Source organism: Macrotis lagotis, chromosome 7 (genome assembly GCF_037893015.1).
Source record: "Macrotis lagotis isolate mMagLag1 chromosome 7, bilby.v1.9.chrom.fasta, whole genome shotgun sequence".
Lineage (NCBI taxonomy): Eukaryota > Metazoa > Chordata > Mammalia > Peramelemorphia > Peramelidae > Macrotis > Macrotis lagotis.
In genome coordinates, this window is record NC_133664.1 from 89,359,979 (window position 1) to 89,382,932 (window position 22,954).

Below are 22,954 nucleotides of genomic sequence, written 5' to 3' on the forward strand. Positions count from 1 at the left end.
CCAGTGATAGACTATATAATAGACTTTCCAGTTATATATTTATTATTTTATTTATTTATTGAGGTTTTATAGATGAAGCAACTGATCTGATCCTCCATCTGAGATCACCTCCCCCCCCAAAAAAATTCCCAAAGCACTTCATCAGAATTGCTCATTTGTCTCACTATCTTTTATTATCTTATCCCTATAAATAGGTCAAGTCTCTACCACACACCTTCCCCTCCCATTCACTAAATTTCTGTTGTGTAGAAATTGTCTTTTGTTTTGGAGGGGTTATCTCCTATTGTCACAATATTTGTTCAAATGAATTGAATTCTAAAAACTTGGCTAACAAGCAAATATGAACATCTGGCCACTAGGTTTTGTTTGTTTGTTTGGCTGGGTCCTGGGTGGAAGGCCCAAAGCAATTTATCAGACAGACCTGAATTTGTGTCCCAGGTTCCATTTCTTCCTGCCTGTGTAGATCAACATCACTTCTCTTTTCTGGGCCTTTGTGACCACATCAGTGACATGAAGAGGTTAGGCTCAATGACTTCTCAGGTATCTCTCAGTCCTTGACTTAGGGTACTATGGTCTGATGATTTCATAAAAGTAGAGAGAAAGAAAAGAGCTGTTAAAAGAGAAGAACTAAATCATCTTACAGTCTTCTCAATCATTTTCCTCATGGTCCTGTAGCCTGAGGCAACTTGCCACTTAGCGATGATTTCCAACTGTGGCTTGGTCATTAAAGTACCATATGATCTTAGTTGAGTTAACTAAATAGGCTTCAGCTTTATCATTATATATATATATATATATGTATATATATAATGTAAAATATTACTTATTTTTATTATTTAAAATTTATATTTTTAAAAAAGATTTAAAAAGATTCCCCTCTGCTAGCATCTAAGGATGCCCAGCAGGAAGTCAGATGTCATTCCCATTTAATAAATGAAGCAGCTGAGGCCCAGAAATTCCAAAGCTGGTATGTCTGACAGCAGGCATTTAAACCCTGGTGGTCTGATGCCAGGCCCAGAATTCTTTTTAACAAAATCACAAATTATGAAATTTCAAAGTTCCTCTTTAGTTTTAAATTTAGGGCTTAAAGGGGCCTTAGAAGGCAATTTAACATCCTCATTTTATAGATGAGGAAACCAAGGCCCAGAAAGGTTAAATATACGGTTCAAGATCTTACAGGTAGTAAGTAGCAGAGCTGGGATCTGGACCAGGTTTTTCTGGCTTGCTCTAGCCACATTAACCATTGACCTCTCAAGGACTTTTAAGTGACTCCCCAAGCCCAAATTAATCTATTTAGTTTAAATCTGACATTTCCTTGTAGGATGGTTTAAATGTAAAAATTTCCTGGTGCATTTAAGAGATGATTACAAAAATCTGATTTACACAGAGCCCCAAAAGATCTTAAAGCTCTTAGTTCCTTTCCAGCTACTTGAATTCAAAAGGGATATATGGTGAGAGAGGGGGGTCCAAGTGAAGGCTGCCCCCCCACCCAAGGGGCCAGGCAGTTTTATCCCTATCTCACATAAACCATCTCCTCTCTATGAAAAACAAAGCAATGGCTCAGTTGGGTCTCTGCCTTTGCTGTACCAGAGGCCAGAAACGGAGCTGGCTAGGGTAATAGCTCTCTACCATCTAGTCAAACACTCTAATAACTAGTTTTGTGACCTTGGAAAAAGTCAAGTCAGCCTTTGGAGCTCAAGTTTTTATTGTCTGATAAATGAGGATTAGAATATCTGCACTCCTAACTTCACTGGCTTGTAGATTTAATATTGGAAGAAGGCTCAGGGGTTTCTTTTAACTTTCCACATTTTACAGATTAAGAAACTGAATGAAGCACAGGGAAGTGAAGGCATCAGAGGCACTATTTGATGACCTGGATGCCCGACAAATGCCAGATAGAGTACTGAACTTGATTTCAAAACCAGCTACAGTCACTTACTAGCTATGTAATCCTGGACAAGTCCCTTGAGTTCTGTTTGCCTCATTTTCCACACCTGTAAAATGGGAGATCTAAATAAATAAAATAGCATCTACCTTGAGGGGCTGTTATGAGGATCAAATGAAATAATATTTGCAAAGCACTTAGCATAGTGCTTGGATGTTTAAAATGCTTAATTTCTTTTTCTTTCTATCTTACCAAACTAGATGAGATGAGATGAAAAATTTGAACAGATTTTGAGAAAGAATGTTTCAATTTTTTTTTTTGCAGACTTTAGAGCAGAAGGGACCTCAGAGATCACAGAGCCCAGCCTCCTCACCTCAGAAAACCCAAGCTCATCGTGACTTTCCCAAGGTAACAATCAGCCAGGTGATAAGTAACTGAGCCCCATTCATTTCAATTCTGGTGCTCCCACTAGTGCCCCTCACCACCAGTCATTGCTATTATTCACTGGGTCATTGCTTTGCTTTTCATAGAGAGATAGTTTCTGTGAGATAGGGATGAAACTGCTTGGCCCCTTGGGTGGAGAGGGGCTGCCTGTAAGTACCCTCTTTATGCCAGACAGTGTGTGCCCAATATATATACAATAATTATCTATTCTTGGGGGCAGTTCAACTCTCCTCCCTCTCTACCCCAGCACCCACCTATGTAACACCTCCCCCTCCCCCCACACAGTTTGGGTGTCCAGGAGTCATTATTAATAGTGTGAGGGCTGGGGAAGAGGACCAGAAAGAAAACCCCAATGAGAGAGGAAAAGGGTTGGGAGTCAAAGCAAGGGCACAGAAAGGATGCTCTTGGCTGTCATTCTTGACACTGAAAAAGGAAGAAAGAAAAAAAAAAACAACCCAGGCTGTGGAAGAGGCTGGCAACGTTACTAGAAAGCTAATTAGGCAGAAATGCAAGGATAACATTTCAGATTTCCGGTGTGCCCTCCTCCACTGACAACGATCATTGTTTGCTCACAGCCCAGTTGACTTGGGGGCTTCTCGGAGTAATTGCTCATTAGGGCATGCTTTGAATATGCAAATCTTTGGGAGGCCTGGCGTCCTTGCTGTGGGTTGGGGGGAAGCAAAGGGGGAAAGTGGGAAGCTCCAGTTCAACTATAGGGGGTAATATTGCTGTACACACAGCCCTTCCCAGACCAGCTGTGGCAAGCAGATAAAGCTGTCGGCCGGCTTATTATTTGACAGAACGTGTCTATGTGGAGAGAATCCCATTACTCTCCATTCCCTGAGCCCATTCAGGCCTCCACAGCCATTGGCAGGGGGACTTAGGGAAAGATCCTCTGGTCTTGATAGCCCACTGAGGTTTGGTGCATTGTTAGATTCCAAGGGAAGCCCCTAAGGGAAAAATGGGGAGGAAAAAAATGCATTATACTTCTCATTGACTGACTCCCCACCCCCCTCTGTTTCTGTCTCTTTCTCAGTCTCTCAACCTCCTTTCTCTCTTTTCTGTCTCTGTCCCTATCTTTCTGTCTTTCTCTGTCAGTCTGTCTCTCTCAGTGCTAGCATCATGTGTGAATCACTTGATAAATGCCCTTTGGCTTCATTTGCGTAGACATTGGTCAAAGTGATATCTGGCCACTTGAAGACAAGACCAAGACAGATCACCCTGACTACAAATGACAGGCAGAATGGGTCTTTAATGCTTCTGACAGGGCTAGGGTAGAAACCACTCAAATGCAATTTCTCTCTTGCCAGCTAAGCAGGAAGGAACGAGGAAATGAAGATGGGGTGCTGTGTACCATTCATACCAAAAAATTGTGCCTTCATATGGGGGGCGGGACTGAGTGAGGACTGCTGTGGTCTTTAACATCTGTAAGCAGTTTGTTTCTTGGATCTGAGTAGAAGATGGAAGAGTACAATAGTTGGTTCCATTATAGAAGAATAGGTAGATGTATGATGTTCATACATTTTTACACAAATTCCTTTGTATTTCTCCTTCCTTCCTCAGACACTTTTTTTAAAAAGAAAAACTAGTCAAGGAAAGCAACCAGTATTCTTCCTCAACATCATGGAATGGACAACTAGAACAAAGTCACAGAAAATTCCGAGTTGGAACTCTAAGAGAAAGAGGGTTCTGATTAAGACAATTTTGGATGTTTTAACCCTTCATGTTGAAAATGTTGCCAAAATATCTGAGCAAAATTTCGTGCCCTAAAGAGAAGAATCTAGTGTATTCAACTGTAGTGGGATCTGGGATCACTATGATGAACGCTGACCAGGGCTCTGCATGGAGATGGAGAAGAGTGTGAGAGTTTGTATCTGCTGTAGAACATTCTACAGAAGCTGCTTTTAGAGATAAAACCTTGAAATTAATTTGTTTGGCATTCTGTTATTTTCATTTGTCTCTCCTCATTAGGTGAATGCTGGAAATAGCCAGTTAATGATTAGATGATTACCTTTTTTTTATGATTTGTGAAATCAGATAATTTCATTAGCATATAAGTGAGGGTCTCTCATTGATAACAGAATTGAAGCTAGATTCCATCTGAATTGACTGAGTAACTGAAAAAATCAAATCAAGTCAAAAACAGTTTATCAAACATCTATTATGTGTTAGGCTCTGTGCTAAATCTGGGGGATACACAGAGAGGTAAAAAAAACAGGATGTATTCTTAAGTTTCTCACTGTCTGGTAAGGGAAACAGCATTCAAACACCTAAGTACAAATTGTCTTTAGAAGTTGATATTTTAATTGAGACATGAAGGAAGTCAGGAAAACTAGAGGATTGAGATGATTATGCAGAACATTCGAGCATAGAGAGACAGCTAATGAAAATGGGTGGGAGGCAGGAGATATGTAACCAAGTAAAATGACATGTAATTGGGAAATAGTTAACAAAATAAATAAAATATAACAGAAAATATATACATTAACATACAACTACAGGGCTCCTTATGCACAGTTTAGTAACCCCATTTCTATTTAAATTTTAGAATACTGGATTAAACAATCCCTTTTCTCCCCTCTAAATCTAAATTTATGATCCTATGATCAAGTTTAAAAAAAAAGTCTGGAGAAAACTCTGAAAAAGAAGAGCTAGAAGTTGAAATGTTGTCGCATGTAACCAAATATTGTGTCTCCACAACATGTGATATTTACATCCCTCAATTCTAATCATCAGCCCTGAGGCATCATGGTAAAGAGCTCCTCCACTCTTCCTGTCCTCCCCTTGCTAGGGTCCAAAGAGTACTGGGAAGAAAGTTTCTACTGAACCATTTCTTTTCCTAAATTTAAGGCATCCTTGTCCCTTCCCTCCCATTCCCCTTCTTTCAAACGGAGATTTAGAAGCATGAATTTTTAGAGATGGATATGTTTCTTCCTTTGTGTCTTGCCTTGGTTCCTGTCTGGGATCCCACCCAACTCTAAAGTTCTGTGACTTGAAAGAATAAAACTCAGGGAGGTGGGGAGAGAGAAAAAGTGCTTGTTAATTGAAAAAAAAATTAGAGCATATATGAAATAATAAAGAAAATTTAGGACTAAATAATTTTAAAAAGCAGTTATACATAACAGAGGAAAAAGAAGGCATTCTTTGGAATAGAATTTAGGCTTACAAACAGTTATTTAAATCAGTACTATTAAATGCAATCAAGAATATTTGGATGTGACTTCAGTAGGTCAAACTGTCATCCTAGGTGGAAAAAAAAAGCACAACAAAACATCACATAGCCAGGACAAGGGAATGGTTCACTTGGGAGTTAGAAAGGAATATTGCAAGTGACAGCTAAGTATGACATTTACGGAAGAGGCCAAATGCAGAGCTCTTTTTCAACCGTGATTTCCTTCCAAAAAAAAGAGAGATAGCAAGAAATGCAAGATTGAAAAATAGAAACGATGATTAGAGGTCATTTTCCTGGTGTGTGTGGTGCCTTTAAGCAAGGATTAATGAAGTTAGCTGCTCCACCAGCTGCGAAGACATCTTATACTGTTGGCTCATAATTTAAGCAGTAGGTTCCTAGAGGCTAAAAAGAAAAGAGCAGGAAAACCTATTCTCTGGAGCAAGTTGCTAGCCAGGCACAAGACCAGCTCTTCTTAGAGAGTATCTTGAAAAGAATGCTGGAGGTTTGGAGTTTATATAAGAGATAAATTGTTTAAGAGATTGCCAGGTTTGTGTCCATTTCTCCTTTGCACTGATGGATGGCAAGCCCTGAGGTGGGAACAACTGACTCCATCAGGATAAGGATGGAATAAGGTCATTGTACCAGGAGAGTCAATCACTGAAACCAAAATGTGGAAGGGGATTTTTTTTTCTTTAGCCTCAATGCCTGTCTGTTTGCTGACTTTGGCAGTTCTAGGGATGAAATCATGAAAGCCCTCTATGTTCATCTTCCTGAAAAAACGAAATGTTGATTATGTCAAACAAAGCACTTCATTTTGACTTCCCTAAACTGAGTAGGACTACTGTGTAGTTTCTGAGTTGTGGCCTTTTGAGTCAGGTCCAGCTAAATCAACTTTATCCAGACTCTAAAAAAAAGTAGTCTCTACCTCCTCACAGCTTGCCTGGGAATTGTGTCCTTTTGGCTGAAGAAGCATTGAGACTTATGAAAACATGAACAAAGGGCAAAGGATGTGTGTGTGTGTGTGTGTGTGTGTGTGTGTGTGTGTGTGTGAGAGAGAGAGAGAGAGAGAGAGAGAGAGAGAGAGAGAGAGAGAGAGAGAGAGAGAGATGATTTAGCCTGGGGAGAGACCCATTATTATTTTCTCTATCCAAGACTATCCAAGATTAATCTTTGATTAATAGCAGACTGTTTATTTGATCTCCCCCCCCTTCCCCGATCCCTCCACTTCCATCCTCTCTCCCTACCACCTTCACCACCTTAGGTCTCAGCTGAGATGGGTTCATATTGAATCTGACTGGACTCAGTGATTTTAGTGAAGTGATCAGCAGAGCAGATCTACTCCAAAAGTCCAGTCTGAGGAGATAAAATAATGGCTAGGACCATGGATAGAATGATGCTAGTTTGACTTTGATTTAAATCAGAGTTTCTTAATGTAGGATCCATGGATAGATTTCAGGGGGTTTATGAATTTGATTGGGGGAAAAAATATCTTCATTCTCCAAGGGGTCTAGGACAAATGCAAAAAAGTTTAAGAATTTCTGGTTTAAGGGGCGGCTAGGTGGCATAGTGGATAAAGCACCGGCCTTGGAGTCAGGAGTACCTGGGTTCAAATCCGATCTCAGACATTTACTAATTCCCTAGCTGTGTGGCCTTGGGCAAGCCACTTAACCCCATTTGCCTTGTAAAAACCTAAAAATAAAAAAGAATTTCTGGTTTACAGAGCATGATAATTCATAACCAACCTGGGAAATGTGGAAATAATTATAAATGGGCTTAAAAAACTTCAGCAAATCAAAATTTAGAATTCAGGGCTGGATAAGGATTTTAAGTTGTTATCCTCCCAACTCTTCATTTTATAGATCAGGAAATTGAGACCTAGAAAAACATTCAAAGTCAAAAAGCTAGCATGTTTCAGAGCAGAGATTTGAACCCCAATCTTTTGACTCAGTGTTCTGGTCACTCATTATACCGAGGGTGAATAAAAATGACTTCCTGACCAACTTATCTTAGGCTTGGGTTCAGCAAGTCTCCTTTTGCCAGCTAGAGAGGGCCAGGGTTTCTCTTGTGGCTTCTCATGGAGCTGGAGCGGTAGCTCAAGGCTAGCGGCTGCTCACACAAGGTCTACTCACACTTATGAATATATGATGAGGGCAGACAGAACCCTAGTGTGTCTTTGGATTGTTCCTGTTCTCAGGTACAGAGTTCTCTTTCCAGGATATTCCTCCTTTCTCCTTGGTCTGAGTCTTTGGACACTTATATTGTCTGCTTTTATGGACTTTTTTTTTCCTGTTGGTTCTTTCTGGCTTAGTTTGGGTCTCTTGAAGCCAGCTTTGGCCTTCTCACTCAGACTTGATTCTCTCCCAGTCTCTTTCAGGTTGCCATGGAGAGCTCAAGATTTGAATGTAGCCTTGTATGGTAGCCTCCTGCTTCTAATATACTTTTTCTTTGCCTACTGACTCTTTGGCCTTGATCCTGTGTCTGATGACATACTTTTTAACAGGCACCCCTAACTAGATTTCTCTTTCCAGCCAGTCCCGGCCTGCTCTGTCCAAAAGCTGTCCACTGTCCAGTATTGACAATAATTCTATTGCCTGAAGAGACAAGATAGGTAATGGTGACTGTTTTTAATCTTAGTTTGAAACTTTTGCCACTATCTTAAATATCAAAGGAGAGTTCTTTACTCATTAAAGCTTGCCAGTCATAAACTTTCCAGTTCCTCAAGATTTTAAAGGGATAGGGTTACAGCAGAAACTATAAATCCCTCTCTTCCTGGTTCCTGGGTACCTATATTGGGGCAGATTTGGTACCATCCCCACTTCTTTTTTATATCCTAGGAAGTGACTGAAAAATTAACTCACAATCCATAAAGGACAACTGGTTAGAAAATGGAAGTTCTTTCTCCAATCCTAAGACATAGCAGTTGTTGCTAGTATGAACAGAATGAGTTGAAGGAGAGATAATTGGTGGTAATGATTCATCATAATCCAAATCAGGTTGGAGAGAGATTAGAGAGATTAGTTTATATATGGTACAAGAAGGGGTGCCTAAAGTCCCCTATAATCTCATATTAACATGAGGTTTGAAACTATGGAGATTATATAGACAAAAAGCTTTAAAAATAACAGAGGTATGGATGTTTGGGACAGCTAGATATTGCATCAGATAGAGCACCTGACCTAGAGTCAGGAATATTTGAGTTCAAATCCAGCTCTTACTAGTTGTATGGTCCTGGCAAGCCACTTAACTCACTTGGGCAACAAACTTTCCTTCCTTCCTTTCTCCTTTCCTTTCTCTTTCCTTCCCTCTGTCCACAAGGATATCCTACCCTTTGAGTGCTCTGCCCAAGGGAATGTAAATTTTGATTGCTGAAACCTTGCAAGTTATCTTGGGGTTTACTATCTAGCTCTTTCTTAAGGCTAGTTCAAATCCAGCCTCAGACACAATTACTCTGTGTGGCCTTAGGCAAGTCATTTAATATCAACTTGGGGACATAAGGGAGAAGTAAACCCAAATCATTCGGACTCTCATTGATTGAGTCACTGGGTCTTTGGGCCGAGACTGATTCTGAGTGAATGTAAATAGCAATTGTTTCTGCTTTGGTCAGAAATCTTGAGTCTTTTCTTCCAAGATTAATTTTTTTTAAACTAAGTAAGAGAGGTCATTCTTTATCTCATCTCTTACCTAGTCTTACTCACTGAGTGGGCCTTGCCTCAGACAAACTGAAAACCTGGGAAAGACCTTAGCTTTCATGCATCTAAGGCCATCTCCAGTCATGCTGATTCATATCTGGCCATTGGACTCAAATGACACCAGAGGAGAAAGTGAGGCTGGTGACAGCCAGCCCTCTCCCCCATCTCCCACTCAAATCCAGTTCTTGTGCTTGTCATGTCATCACCTTGCTGATGTCATAGTCCTCTTTGGAAAAAAAAGAGCAAAAAAACAACAATGGACTTTTCTGTAAGGCTCAGAAATGAGTTCTGTTTCCACCAGGTTGTAATTCACAATTAGCATTTTGAACCTGTGTGCTTCAATGGGGGAACTGATTACTCCCCATGCTGAAGAGAGGGCATGCCAGAACTGTTCCTAAGGGGTCATCTGGGTGGGGGCAATAAGCCAGAGAAGTGAGGGGTCCTTAAGGTACACCCAGGACTGACATATCCAGAGGAATCCTCTGCCACTAGGGTTCTAGGTTTTGGGTAGAGAAGGGATCATATAAATAAAATCCAATAGCAATTGGGTGGAGCAGTAAAAAGAGCACTAGGCTTAGTAAGACTTGCTTAGCTCTGGGCAAATCAATTAACCTCTGTTGACCTCAGTTTCCTCATTTGTAAAATGGGGATAATAATACTTCCTACCCAGGATTGTAGTGAGGATAAAATGAGATCATATTGTACAGCACTTGGCCCATACTAAGTGCTATATAAATATTTATGATGATGATAATGATGAACAATAGAAAAAAGAGGAGGAGCTGTGAGCCTCCAGTTTGGCAGAGGTATGGGGAGGGGGGGATGAGAAGGCTGGAGAAAGAATGGATGGAATAGAAGTGTAAAAAGAAGTTGACATTGCTAAAGCCAGTATGAGGCAATGGAGAGTTAGAGGAAGGGGGAAGCAAAGAAGCCAGGCTCAGTATCCTATAGAATAGTCAATATTAGGATACTTTAAACAGAGAGAAAAATGACCTTTGACACCAGTCAGAGAAGAGAGAGCTGTTTTATCTGGCTCTGATCCTGGGAAATCTTGTCTTTCTCAGTGAATGGGGGAGTTGGCAGCCAGAAGTGAAAGTGGGATTTCTACCAGAAGCCAGAGAGATAACTCTAAAGCTTAAATGGGAAAGAGGAGAGCTCCTCTGGAGATCAGAAAGGAGGCTAAAGGTGGAACCGCTCCTGAGGCTAAGGAACAAAAGTTGGAAACTACAAAGCCAGGTGAAGTCAGCAACAGGGTGCCGAAGATGAAGTCAGACCTGCTTACTCCTTTTATATTTATACTGCATAGTGCTTTAAACACAGAATAATTCCAGTGTCTAGGAGTCAGAGAGTCTGGATTTGAATCCTGCCATTATTCATACAGTGTGTAGCCTTGGGCAAATCTGCTCTTGGGTAAAACAGTGATAATATCAGTCCCACCAATCTGGTATTGTTATTCAGTGATTCTACTTAAGTCCAAAGGGGTTTTCTTGGCAAAGATACAAGAGGGGTTTGCATTTCCTTCTCCCTTGTGTCCCCAAGTTGACATTAAAAGACTTGCCTAAGGCCACACAGCTAATAGTGTCTGAGGTTGGATTTGAACTCATATTTTTCTGACTCCAGATCCCTTCCTTTATTCACAGCACAATCTAGCTGCCCACTCCCTCCCCACTCTTTCCTTTCCTTCCTCCTTCCCTCCCCCCCCATGTCTTTCCCTCCTTCTGTCCCCTCTCCTTGATCCCATTGTTGTTATAGTGTCTAATAAATGCTTTTTACTCATTAACTACTTAAATGGTTGGGTGCATGATATCATCTGGGAGGATACTTCCTTCATCTCCATACAGTATCAACTACACTGTATCTCTATACAGTATCATCATTATGATAATATATTATTTAAACCAGAGCTAATTAGACCAAATAACATGAAAATATAGTCTGGGAGAGACTGTCAGTTGCATTTATTTTGTTCCATGAGATCCCTTCATATTGCATCGAAGTTAAGTCCTATACCTCAGTTGTTGTTTGGATTGTTGCTGTTGTTTGTCCTTTATTTTTGAAGAGGACTAATGGCATTATGTCTTGACTTTGCCTGTGAATTGAATATATGTGAGACACAACATCATCTGCCTCACTTCCTCTTCCAGAGTCATGGAAGTCAAGTGGTGAGACGAAAGTCGATGGCCTTGGGGGTCTTCAATGCCTGACCAAGACTCTAGCCATCCACAGAGTCTGCTTCAGCTGTTTCCATGGCCCCTGGATTAATTTATTTTCATCTGCCCATTCCACTGGGGAAGTCTTCACATGTCTGGGGTAGACATCAGTTATGGGGTAGGCCTATCAGTTATGCTCAACCTGGTTTAGCCAGTCTGGTGAGACTCTTTCTAGGGTGTGGTCACTGGACAAACTGCAGCTTTTTGGAGACACAAATGAGAGTTGGGTGACACTGAAGGTGGATAATTGACTCTGCAAAGGACTCAACAAGCCCTCACACCACAGGTGCTAGTCCTCCTTGAACACCCATACACCCTATGAACTAATCTATTTCAATGGCAACGATAGAAGAGGATTCCATTGTAGGTAATAAAGTCAATGAGAATGCAAAGAGAAAAGTCTAGATTTGGGAGGAAAAATTTCTCCTCTTGGGTGGTGGTAACAAAGAAAGAATTAGAGATTCATGCAATAGTTGATGGAAGGGAATCCTTGAAAAGAGAGACAAATATGTTATTTCCTCATAGTCCTTCTGAAGGTGTGATATTTACTGACTAATTAAGTTCAGTATTTTAGGATGGGGGGGCTAAAAGAAACCACATATGGCATGCTCAGTGACAGGCAGACTCCACAGACAAAGATGGGTTATATATATATATATATATATGTATATATATATACATATATATATATATCAGTGATATATATATATATATATAGTGAATTATATATATATATATATACATATATAGTGATATATTGAGCTTGGCCTGAATTCATATGGTTTGACCTTTTTTTTTTAATTTAATTTTTATTGAGAACTTTTGTTTTTTTCATCACCTTTAAGAAGAATGAAAAAGAAGGGGGGGGGAGACATTTCAACAAAACTATACCCAATACATCATTAGAGTTCCATGGTATATAAAATGTTCCATATCCATAGTCTCCATGTATACAAAGATGGGAAAGTGGTGCATTTTCTTTTCTTTGCTCTGGACCCCATTCAATTTAATTAAATAAAAAAGGTTCTGCCAAAACAGGGGCCCTTCACTACAACACAAAAAGAAAAGAAACTTTGTTGATTCCCTATAGAAGATGATGTCTCTTCTTTCCAGCATGGTGGCCAGGGTGGGGAGGATGAAAGGATTATGACTTGGGTTCCACCTTCTCAATTATTTAATTAACCCTATGAGTAAGCCTACTATTTAGCACCAAGGAATTCCTTTCTCTTGGTCAGGTGTTGCTTGGCTGGTGGTATTAGAGTCCAGAGAGATCAATAAAGAGGCCAATCTGTCCTTTTTTTTTTCTTTAGTTTTAAAGTTTTCCAGGGAGGTCTTGTCTGTCATATAGAAAAATCATTTGGTAAACCTGATTTGTTAAATTAGGAGGAATCCCCCTTCAAATGCCTTTCTAACAACAACACAACAATTCTAATACCTGTTTTTACAAGAAGCAGTGGAAAAAACATGGAGATTTGACCTTGAGGTATGGTTGGTAGGGTTTCAGAGCAAATCAAATTACTAGATTTTCTTCTCCTTCCACCTGCAAATGTTTTCACACCAATGACAACAAGCAAAATATGTATCAATGGTAGCCTTGAAGGGGGGAAAAGAAACCAGGAAAAAGCCGCCTGGGGATGGTAGCTAGAAAGGTGAAGGTACAACTTCTTTCCCACTCTCCAAATTGACTGATACTGTGGATGCATTTTTAGTATATGCCACCTGTTTGCTTTGATGAGCTCATTACCTCCTCTACCCATGACCCAGATGAACCCTTTTCAAACTATCCAGATGAAGGCTTCCTTAAGCTAAAGCCCCCAGGGAAAATCACTCAGATTCACTATATTCTAAGGACAGTAGTGCCTAGAAGGATCAAACAATCAACATGTATTTAAATGTGCAAAGTACTTTTTCTTGGTGCTCAGGATTTAGAGACAAAAATGTCCTCAAACTTATAAGACTTTCTAATAGAAGAGATATGTAAATAAATATAAAAAGCAGATAAATAATAGATACAAAGCAAAGTGGGGTAGGGGAGGCACTAATCAATGCCTGCCAGTTGGATGAAGTAAAGGGAATTCCTGCTTTTGTGAGTTATTGGACTGTATAATGTGTGGTTCCATTATTCATTAGAGGCAGTATTTCTAGCTGGATCTTTTCCAGTTATCTAGATACGGTCTCCCTATCCATACCTTTGAGAATGAAGGACAAACATCATTATCTATACCATAGCTGGTTTTATTTGGGAGCCACCATGTTGCTTTAGTTGCCTTTCTCAGGATTTAATAGTTGGGTTCTTTTTAAATATAATGATAAATAGGTCCCTTGATTGGCTAGGAGGTAAAGCGCATAAAATCTTGGACCAAAGCTCAGAAGACCAGTGTTTGAATCTGAACTGGGCAAGTCATTTAACTTCTTTGCTTATGTTTCCTCACCTGTAAAAAGGTAATAATAAAACATCTACTTCTTAGGGTTATTGTGAAAATAAAATGAGATAATATTTGTAAAATATTTTGCTAATATAACATATATAGGTTATTTTTATAAAATAACCTGCTCTGTGCAAGATTTTATGTGTTTTTGCTATGTCGTTGAGTCTAGTCCAACTCTTTGTGACTTCATTTGGGATTTTCTTGACAGTGTCCCTGGAATGGTTAACCAGTCATTTACAGCTGAGACAAACAGAATTAAGTGACTTGCCTCAAATCGAATAGCTACTAAGTGTCTGAGGCTGGATTTGAATTCAGATTTTTCTGACTCCAGGTCTAGTGTTCTGTTCACCTTGGCTGCCTGAGTATATGGGTATTATAATAATATTTCTCTTACCTCATATTTCCATGTCATAAGAGGGTTTATACTTGTCTTTTCCTCAGACATAGAGAGGAAACAAATTTCATAACATACAAGGAGAAAGGTGAACCAGGACAAAATGAAACTAAAGTGGAGTCTTGCCAACTGATAAAAGGCAAGAACCTGACTATAGATAAGCGGGAAAGAGGATTCCTGAAACTTTTATCCTGGCTGGGGGTGAGGAGGTAAAGAGGGAATGCTTTCAAAGGCCTTCAGCCAATGAATATAGGAGAAAGAACCAAGAACCCAGGGTAATAATATATCTTAGACTTTATATGTTACTTTATTTTACGGTTTCCAATAACATGCAGAGATAGTTTTCAGTATTCATCTTTTTTGTAAGCTTTTGAGTTCCACATTTTTCTCCCTCCCTTGCTTCCCTTGTTCCTCCCCCAAGGCAGTGAGTAATTTGATATAGGTTATACAAGTTCAATCATGTGTTCTTAGACTTTTTTTTTAAAAAAGTTATTTATGATAAAGGCTCTGATGCCTTTACTTATTATGAAACTAGGAATTGGTCCTGAAGCCCAACCAGAATGGAGCTGGCATTCATTCTCAAAGCCCTGAGTTAAGAGAATTCAGCCCAGAGTTCAACAAAACAGTTCAGTACCTCAGTCTGGCTGCTCATTCTTATCTGCTTCATGGCTAGCCTAGCTCAGATGAACACCTGTAACTAGTTTCTTTTTATTGAGTTATTTTACAGTATAAGGAATGGAAGAGTACAAAGCCTAGTACAAGATAGAGAGAGTCAAAAGAGCTGAATTCCAAGTTCTGGTCTGCTACAAATAACCTATATGTCCTTGAACATGCCATTCCATCTTTATGAGCCTCTGTTTCCTTATCTGTAAAAATGGAGAGATTATAGATTGACCCTGTCTGTCTGTCTCTTGGCATTGCTGTGAGAAATGTGTATTGTCAACTTGTCAGCTATATGAATGTGAACATCCCTGAACATCAGTATCTGGAGCTGGTATCATGTTGAAGTAGACAGCAATATTAAAGTTAGAGGATTGGGGGCCAGTCCTGATTGAGTTAATTACTAGTTGGACATCATCTCACTTCTCAGGCCCTTCTTGTCTTACCTGTAAAATGAAGATAGAACGTTCTATGGTTCTTAAACATTTTTGTGTGGGTCGTTGTTCGTCCTTTAGTAGTATTGTGAAGCTTATGAAGGTCTGATCAAAATAAAGCTTTTGAATATACAAAATAAGCAACATAGGATTACAAAGGAAATCCTATTGCAGTTGGACACAGTTGACAAAATTAAAAATACCAAAAAACTAAAGGTGAAGAATCCTAGCTAGATGATCTCTAAGGTTTCTGCCAGTTCTACTCATGTATGTATCTTTTTAAAACAGTTTTGAGGTTCAGGGATTGACTTAGTTCTAGAACCATCCTGAAAGAAGGACATAGGATGGGCCTGAACTTGTTTGCTAAGGATGGCCCCTGCTTGCAGCCATTTATAGCATTTGACAAAAGTAATCTTCTATAAGTAATTTTTTAGAACTATCAGAAGCTGGAGTCAGTGAGATGCTCAGCTTTGCCTTGCTCTGCTGATAATAATAATAATGATGATGATGATGATGATGATGATGATGTTTGTCCTTCATTTTTGAAGATGCCATGACAAACCTGTGAACTGGACTTAAGTGAAGGGGCATTGGGCTAAGTCACCAGCCTCACTTTCTCCTCCAGAGCCAACCGGGTCCAGTGACCAGATATGAATCAGGACATTGGGAGATAGCCCTGGATGTGAGGCAGTCAAGGTTAAATGACTTGCCAAAATTCACACAGTTAGTAAGTGACAAGTGTCTGAGGCTGGATTGAAACTCCTGTCCTTGGGGCAGCTAGGTGGCACAGTGGATAGAGCACCGGCCCTGGAGTCAGGAGGACCTGAGTTCAAATCCAGCATCAGACACTTACTAATTACCTAGCTGTGTGGCCTTGGGCAAGCCACTTAACCCCATTGCCTTGTAAAAACTAAAAAAAATAACCAAAAAAACTCCTGTCCTCCTGAATAGAAGACCAGTGATTTATCCTATGCCACCTAGCTACTTTGCTCTGCTGATAAATGGTTCTCAATAAGGAATGATGTTAGTTGGTTTTACCATATTGTAAGAGATGGAGAAAAAGAAAATGAAACATTCTGAAAGTCTTTGACCACTCATCCAGCTTTGTTGTCACAATCCTGGAATAATGTTTCCTTCTGAAGAAAATAGTAGAATTTAATTATCTTTGAATTGCTCATTTTTCTTCTTTGTGCCCCACTCCATCCCCCTTTGCCTGATCTCAATAAAGTATATTCATCTCTGAAATCAAGAGGACTTGAGTTCAAATGTGGCCTCAGAAACTTGACACTTAACTTGCTGTATGTCTTTGGATAAGTCACTTAACCCTAAGACGGCATTCAGGGCCATCTCCCATTGTCCTGATTCATAGCTAGTCACTGGACCCAGTTGGCTCTGGAGGAGAAAGTGAGGCTGGTATCTTAGCACAGCCCCCCTCACTCAAATCCAATTCATATGCTTGTCATGGCATCACTTCCCTGGTGTCATGGTCTCCTTTGAAAATGAAGGACAAATAACAACAAAGATAACTCATTGCTCAGAGCATGGTTCTGAATAGGTCAACTAGGGAGAAATATTGCTAATTTGAACCTTGCTTCCTCAGCTCTAAAATGCTCTCTTTTACCTTACTTTTTATTCAATCCCCCGCCCCCCAAAGTCTACCCCTTTGTAAGTACTGGGAAGAAAGGAGAGATTTGGGAGCTCTTGAGTGGAGCATCTGGGTAAATTATTGGTAGAGTGGATTGCCTTTATTCAGTAGAAAGTATACTCAGAGCCTACCTAGTAGAGTACAGAGTAGCTGTGTGAATTTTGAACTAAGTCTGGTGGCACACATGCCTATTGTTGTTGCTACTGGGGAAATTGAGACTCGTGGATGACTGGAGTTAGGGAGATTTGAGCTGCAGTTGGGCTGAAGCTGATTGGGTGACCACATTAAGTTTAGTACCAATATTGCAAGTTTTGAGAGGAGATTTTGACAGCTGAGTAGACCAGTTTGCCCAAGGAAGGGGAAAAAATGCCCAGGTTGGAAATGGAACAGGTTAAAGCTTCTGTGTCAAATAACAGTGGGATTAAGCTTGGGAGTGGCCACCACACTTCCAGTTTGGGTAAGATAAGGAGACCTAGTCTCAGGGAAAAAAGAAAAAATTAATGCATGTTGATTGATTGATTGGAAAAGCATGATGATGCAGAGCTAATGGATTTCTCTCTTTGGACATTCAAGAACAGGGTTGATCCTGTGAATAGATTAGAGTAGGCAGTTGTCCATTTGTTGGAAATGAAGGAGAGCTAAAATTTCTTTTTCTAAATCACATATATAAACCTAAAAAAGATGACCTGGGTTCAGATCCCACCTCTACTGCTGGAGCTCTATGTGTGATTTTGGGGAAATCTTTTAATCTTAATCTCTTACTTCTCAGTCTCTTCATTTATAAAATGAAGAGTTCAAATTTTATGACCTCAAATTCTACCTATATCCAAATACATGAGCTTATTAATCTTTGGGGAAGGGGGGAAGGGTGAGGAAGAAACCATACCTGAGATTTTATAGTGATCTATGCATCCTAATATAGATTTTGACGTTTGGACCAAAAGATCTTGCAGCTGCTTGAACACCAGGTGCAGACAAAGAGTACATCTGTTGGCCAAAGGAAAGAAGTAATTCCACCTTCCTCCAACTCGCACTCAGATTTTTGCATGTTCAGAATAGCCACCAAACACCATGTGGTAGTTCAATGACTAGCAGCCTTACAGACACAGGCTTAATTTTGTCTTATATCGTACATCATAGGTCAAATAAATCATAGATCATAAATCAAAGACTTGGGTTCAAGCCCTTCCTCTGACCAATACTGGTGAAATATCTGTGACCAAGTTCCTTAATAAGCACCCTGTATTTCAGATGTCTTTCTGGGACTGAAAGTTACAGTCAGTTGCTCAGTTTCATGGTGAAGATGAAATCACAGTTCTGGACCCCAAATAATCATTCACACATTAGACTGACTGGTTTTGAGGAAGGATAAGTAGCTGAAGGACCCTAAGTATTGTAGTTTTTTTTTCCACCTTGGGAAGAGACAAAGTTATCAGAATTTAAGAATGGAAAGATGGAATTTTCCTGAAGCAGCGACAGTTTTAAAATCTCTCTGGAGGGAGATAATTGAGAGATTGGTCAAAGGAGACAGAGGCAGGTGAGTACAGCAGCAGCAGACAGAGAACACTTTCCAGGAGACTGACCTTATGATATGCACTGACTGGAGGAGTCGTTTCTTTTGCATGGTTCATGATTCAGCCTGTTAAAATCTAGGGGGGTAGTTACTGACCCAAACCTACTTGGTCAAACAACTGGAATAATGAAAAATTTACTCCACTTGCTTTCTCCCTTTTTTTTCCTTCTTTATTCAATAGGCAGCATGGTTTTAACACCGAATATTTCTTTGCTATTAAAATTTTTCTCATCAATTATTTTTTTCAATGTTAATGCTGGTTTTTAGATTAAGATAAAATAATTTTAATTGCATTCTGAGTTGGTATTTTTATATAGGGTGTGTGATGAAGTAGGGGAAAATAGACAATTGAGTCCATAGATTCAACTAGTTAGATTCACTTCCAGCCTAACAATCAAAGGATTGTTATTTTTATATATAATATTCTATTTTATATATTACATTGCATTATATTGAATGTATTATTTTTATTTTTAAGCTTTTAGTTTTGTAGAGAAAAGAAATCATATGTAAACTTGCCCAGCCTAAAGCTTTCCTGAACTAATCTTTTTATTTTTGTTGACACATCACTGAACAAAGTACCTTTGGGCTTTCCAATCCCCAAGGAAAAAGAGGGAATAGAGAGGAGAGGCAGGACAAGTGAAACTTGCTTCCTGAATGGGCCCCAGGAGGTAGAGACAGACTTGCTAGGTTTTATCTACTTCCCCAAAGGGAGGTGGGGGTTGGAATTCCTCCTCAGCCACACTGACCTCCACTTGGACATCTTCTGGGTATCAATCAGTCCATTCACAAGGGGCTTTCAGTCTTGCTATTTCAGGTACCTAAAAAGGGTATCATAGCAACTTGGAAGAACTTAGGGGCTCAACCTCCTAATTTTATAGGTGAATAAATCAAGGTTCAGAATCTAGGCTGGAACACATGGGACACATAGTAAGTGGTGGAGAACTCAGGTCCTCTGTATTTTTTCTGCTGCATGAAAATGTAACTCTGTCAAGGTGGCATTTATGGAGTATTAGATGCAGACAGGATTATTGAGGAAAGGGAGGTGCAGGCATGGGCCAGGCTAAACCTTGTGCTAAATCCTTTCATCCTTACAACAGCCCTTTCCATTTTTCAGGGCAAACAGAAGTTAAGTAGCTTGTCCATGGTCCCACACCTAGTAAGTGTTGAAGATAGGATTTTATTTGTGTGGAGTCTGAGATAGTAGTTTCCTTGTGCTTATCCATACTGGAATGTCCAGTCAAGGAACAGCAAAGAAGCCAGAATCACTAACTTGACCTTATATTAAGATGGGGAAAGGGGAAAGAAGAGAGTAAGAAGATTGGAAAGGTTGTGAAAGGCTTTAAAAACCAAGAGAAGGGGCACCTAGGTGCCATAGTGCATAGAGCACTGACCCTGGAGCTGGGAAGACCTGAGTTCAAATCCAACCTTGACACGTGATAATTACATAGCTGTGTGACCTTGGGCAAGTCACTTAGCCCCATTGTCTTAAATAAATAAAATTTTTACAAAAGAAAAAAGAAAAAAATGAGGAGAAGTTTTTATATTTGATCTTGGAGGTAGCAGAAAGTCACTGGAGTTTAATGAGTAGAGGGGCAACTTAGTCAGACCTGTGCTTTAGGAAAAATCATTTTGGTAGCTAAGTAGAGGATGATCTGGAATGAGAGGAAACTTGAAGCAAAGAGACCAATCAGAATTCTGATTATTGCAATAGAGGGTTTATACTAAAGTGTTGAGGGCAGTTGGGTGGTGTAGAGGATAGACCTCTAGGCTGGAGTCAGAGAGACCAGAGTTCAAATTCTGTCTTTTGTACTTACTATCTCTAGAACTCTGGACAATCCACTCAATCCTGTTTGCCTCAGTTTCCTTATCTGTAAAATGAGCTGGAGGAAGAAATGATAATCATTTCAGTATCTTTGCTAAGAAAACCCCAAAGATGGAAACAAAGAGATATAAAGACAGACCCTTTGGGGAGCAGTTTCAGTTGAATGATGAAGTCAGAAGCCAGAATGCAAAGAGTTTAGAAGAGTAAGAGGAGAGGAAGGATCAACATCAATTCATATGACTTTCTCAAGGAGGTTAGTTGTAAAAGAAAGGAGAGAGAGAGAGAGAGAGAGAGAGAGAGAGAGAGACAGAGAGAGAGAGAGACAGAGAGAGACAGAGAGAGACAGAGAGAGACACAGAGAGAGACACAGAGAGAGACACAGAGAGAGACAGAGAGAGAGAAGGGATGAGAGCAGGAGAAGATGGAATGAATAAGATGTATTCCTTTGGCTTGGAAATGAAGAAGGCTATCTCTTCAAGTGAAGTGAAAAGAAGAAAACATGAATGATATGAGATGAGGAGAAAGGAAAAAGAGAAGGTTCTTAGCAAGAAGCTTGATCTCAGATATAATTCTTTTTTTTTTTTTTGCAAGGCAAATGGGGTTAAGTGGCTTGCCCAAGGCCACACACCTAGGTAATTATTAAGTGTCTGAGACCCGATTTGAACCCAGGTACTCCTGACTCCAAGGCCAGTGCTTTATCTACTATGCCACCTAGCCGCCCCTTCAGATATAATTCTTAAAATATAAGAAGAGGAATAAAGTAAGCATATATTGATTTCAGTTAAAGGGGGAAAAAATAACCAAGATGTATTGACTTAAGAGGTGTAAACACTGCCTGGGCTTGAAAACTGAGTCAATATTTACCTCCAAGACTCTTAAATGTGAAGTCAATCTATGTTTTCTTAAGCACATGTTTATAATATCTTCATCAGGAGCCCCTGACAAATGTGCCAATATACTGCGATTTAAAAAAGGTGTCATCTGACTTTATATGGGGAAATATGGCAGCCCTATTTGGTGATGAGGTAATTTTAAAGCTTATTAATTAGAAAGGCTAGGATTTAACAATTACATAATAATTACGGAATCTGTGTAGAAATCAGAGTGAAGCAGGGGATTGCTTGATTTATTGACCTGTGAGAAAACAAGATGATAGCTGCCTGAGGGCAGGGATCATATCACATGTTGAGGAATTGCTATGGATTGCTTCCTTCACTATGCACAAGGATGCCTTTCACTGAAATGAATAGAAGTGAAATGAAGGCTTCCTACAGATTTGGGTATTAGTCATCACTTTGGAAACAGGTATAGCACTAATTTCCAAACTAATTGGCAAGTTGTTTTCATCCAAGCTGTGGAGAAGTACTGGAACAAGAACAGTATGGGTTGCATTGGATTCTTGGCTTCCTTCAAGTTTCAGTTCAGGAAACCTATCCTGACCCTCTTAAGTTGCTAGAATCCTCCTCCTTCAGAAATTTATTTTGCATCTATCTTGCACATATTTGTGGTTAGTTTTCTTTAAATATTTCTTCCCAAAAGAAAGAAACCTCCTAAAGGGAAAGGACTAGTTTTTTTGTCTTTGTATCCCTTATTTCCTCACCTAGCACCTAGCATGTAATAAATGCTAGATAAATGTATGTTGCTGGTATATTCTTAGTCCTGGATTTTTTTTTTAACAAAATATAGAATCATCAAATTTTATAGTTGAAAGGATCTTAGAGGATTTTAATCCAACCTTCTATCCAATGTAAGAATTTGTTCTACAATATTCCTGACTGGTGGTCATCCTGACCTGGCCAAGGAATTGAATTTTAAAGGTTTCACTATCTCAGGATTTTTAAATCCTATAAATGACATTATTAATATTCTATTTGATAAAAGGGATATGAATATACACATTTATCAAACAGTGGAGATTTAAAACATAATAGGAGCTATATTAACATAGGACTTAATTGTTTGTGAATCCTTATTACAACCCTATAAGGGAGATGCCATTATTATCATCCCATTTTGCAGATGGGGAATCTGAGGAAGCCAGATTTTAAAGAAAGTTACTTAAGGTCAAATAGCTAGTGCTTGAGGTAAGATTTGAAGGTAGGTCTCCCTACCACTCATTCTAGTACATGATCCATTACACTAACTAACTACCACAAATATAGTGGATAATGGAATATGACCATCAATATATGATATGGTTCTGTAAGAATTGAGTCAGACACACCACGGGTTATATTATTAGATTATATTGTAAAGCTGTTTTTGTCAAATTAGCTCAGTGAAGTAGGTAAGGTAAATATTAAATATCTTGCTCAATGTCAAACAACTCTTAATGACAATTTGCTCATCAGTAAAGTAAGGACAATGGACTGGATAATATCTATAGTCCCTTTCAGTCCTCCTATTTTATGATTGATTCTCATCAGACCAGTCATCAGCTGCTATAGTGATGAGGTTGTCATTGAGATGCTACAAAATTAATGGCAGTTCAAGCTGTCATTAGCAGGGTGTGGGTTTAGGTCAAAGTCACTACACCCTCCCTGCTGACTGAAGGGAGGTGGGCTATCAGGAAATTTTCATTAAGGGATGAAGGA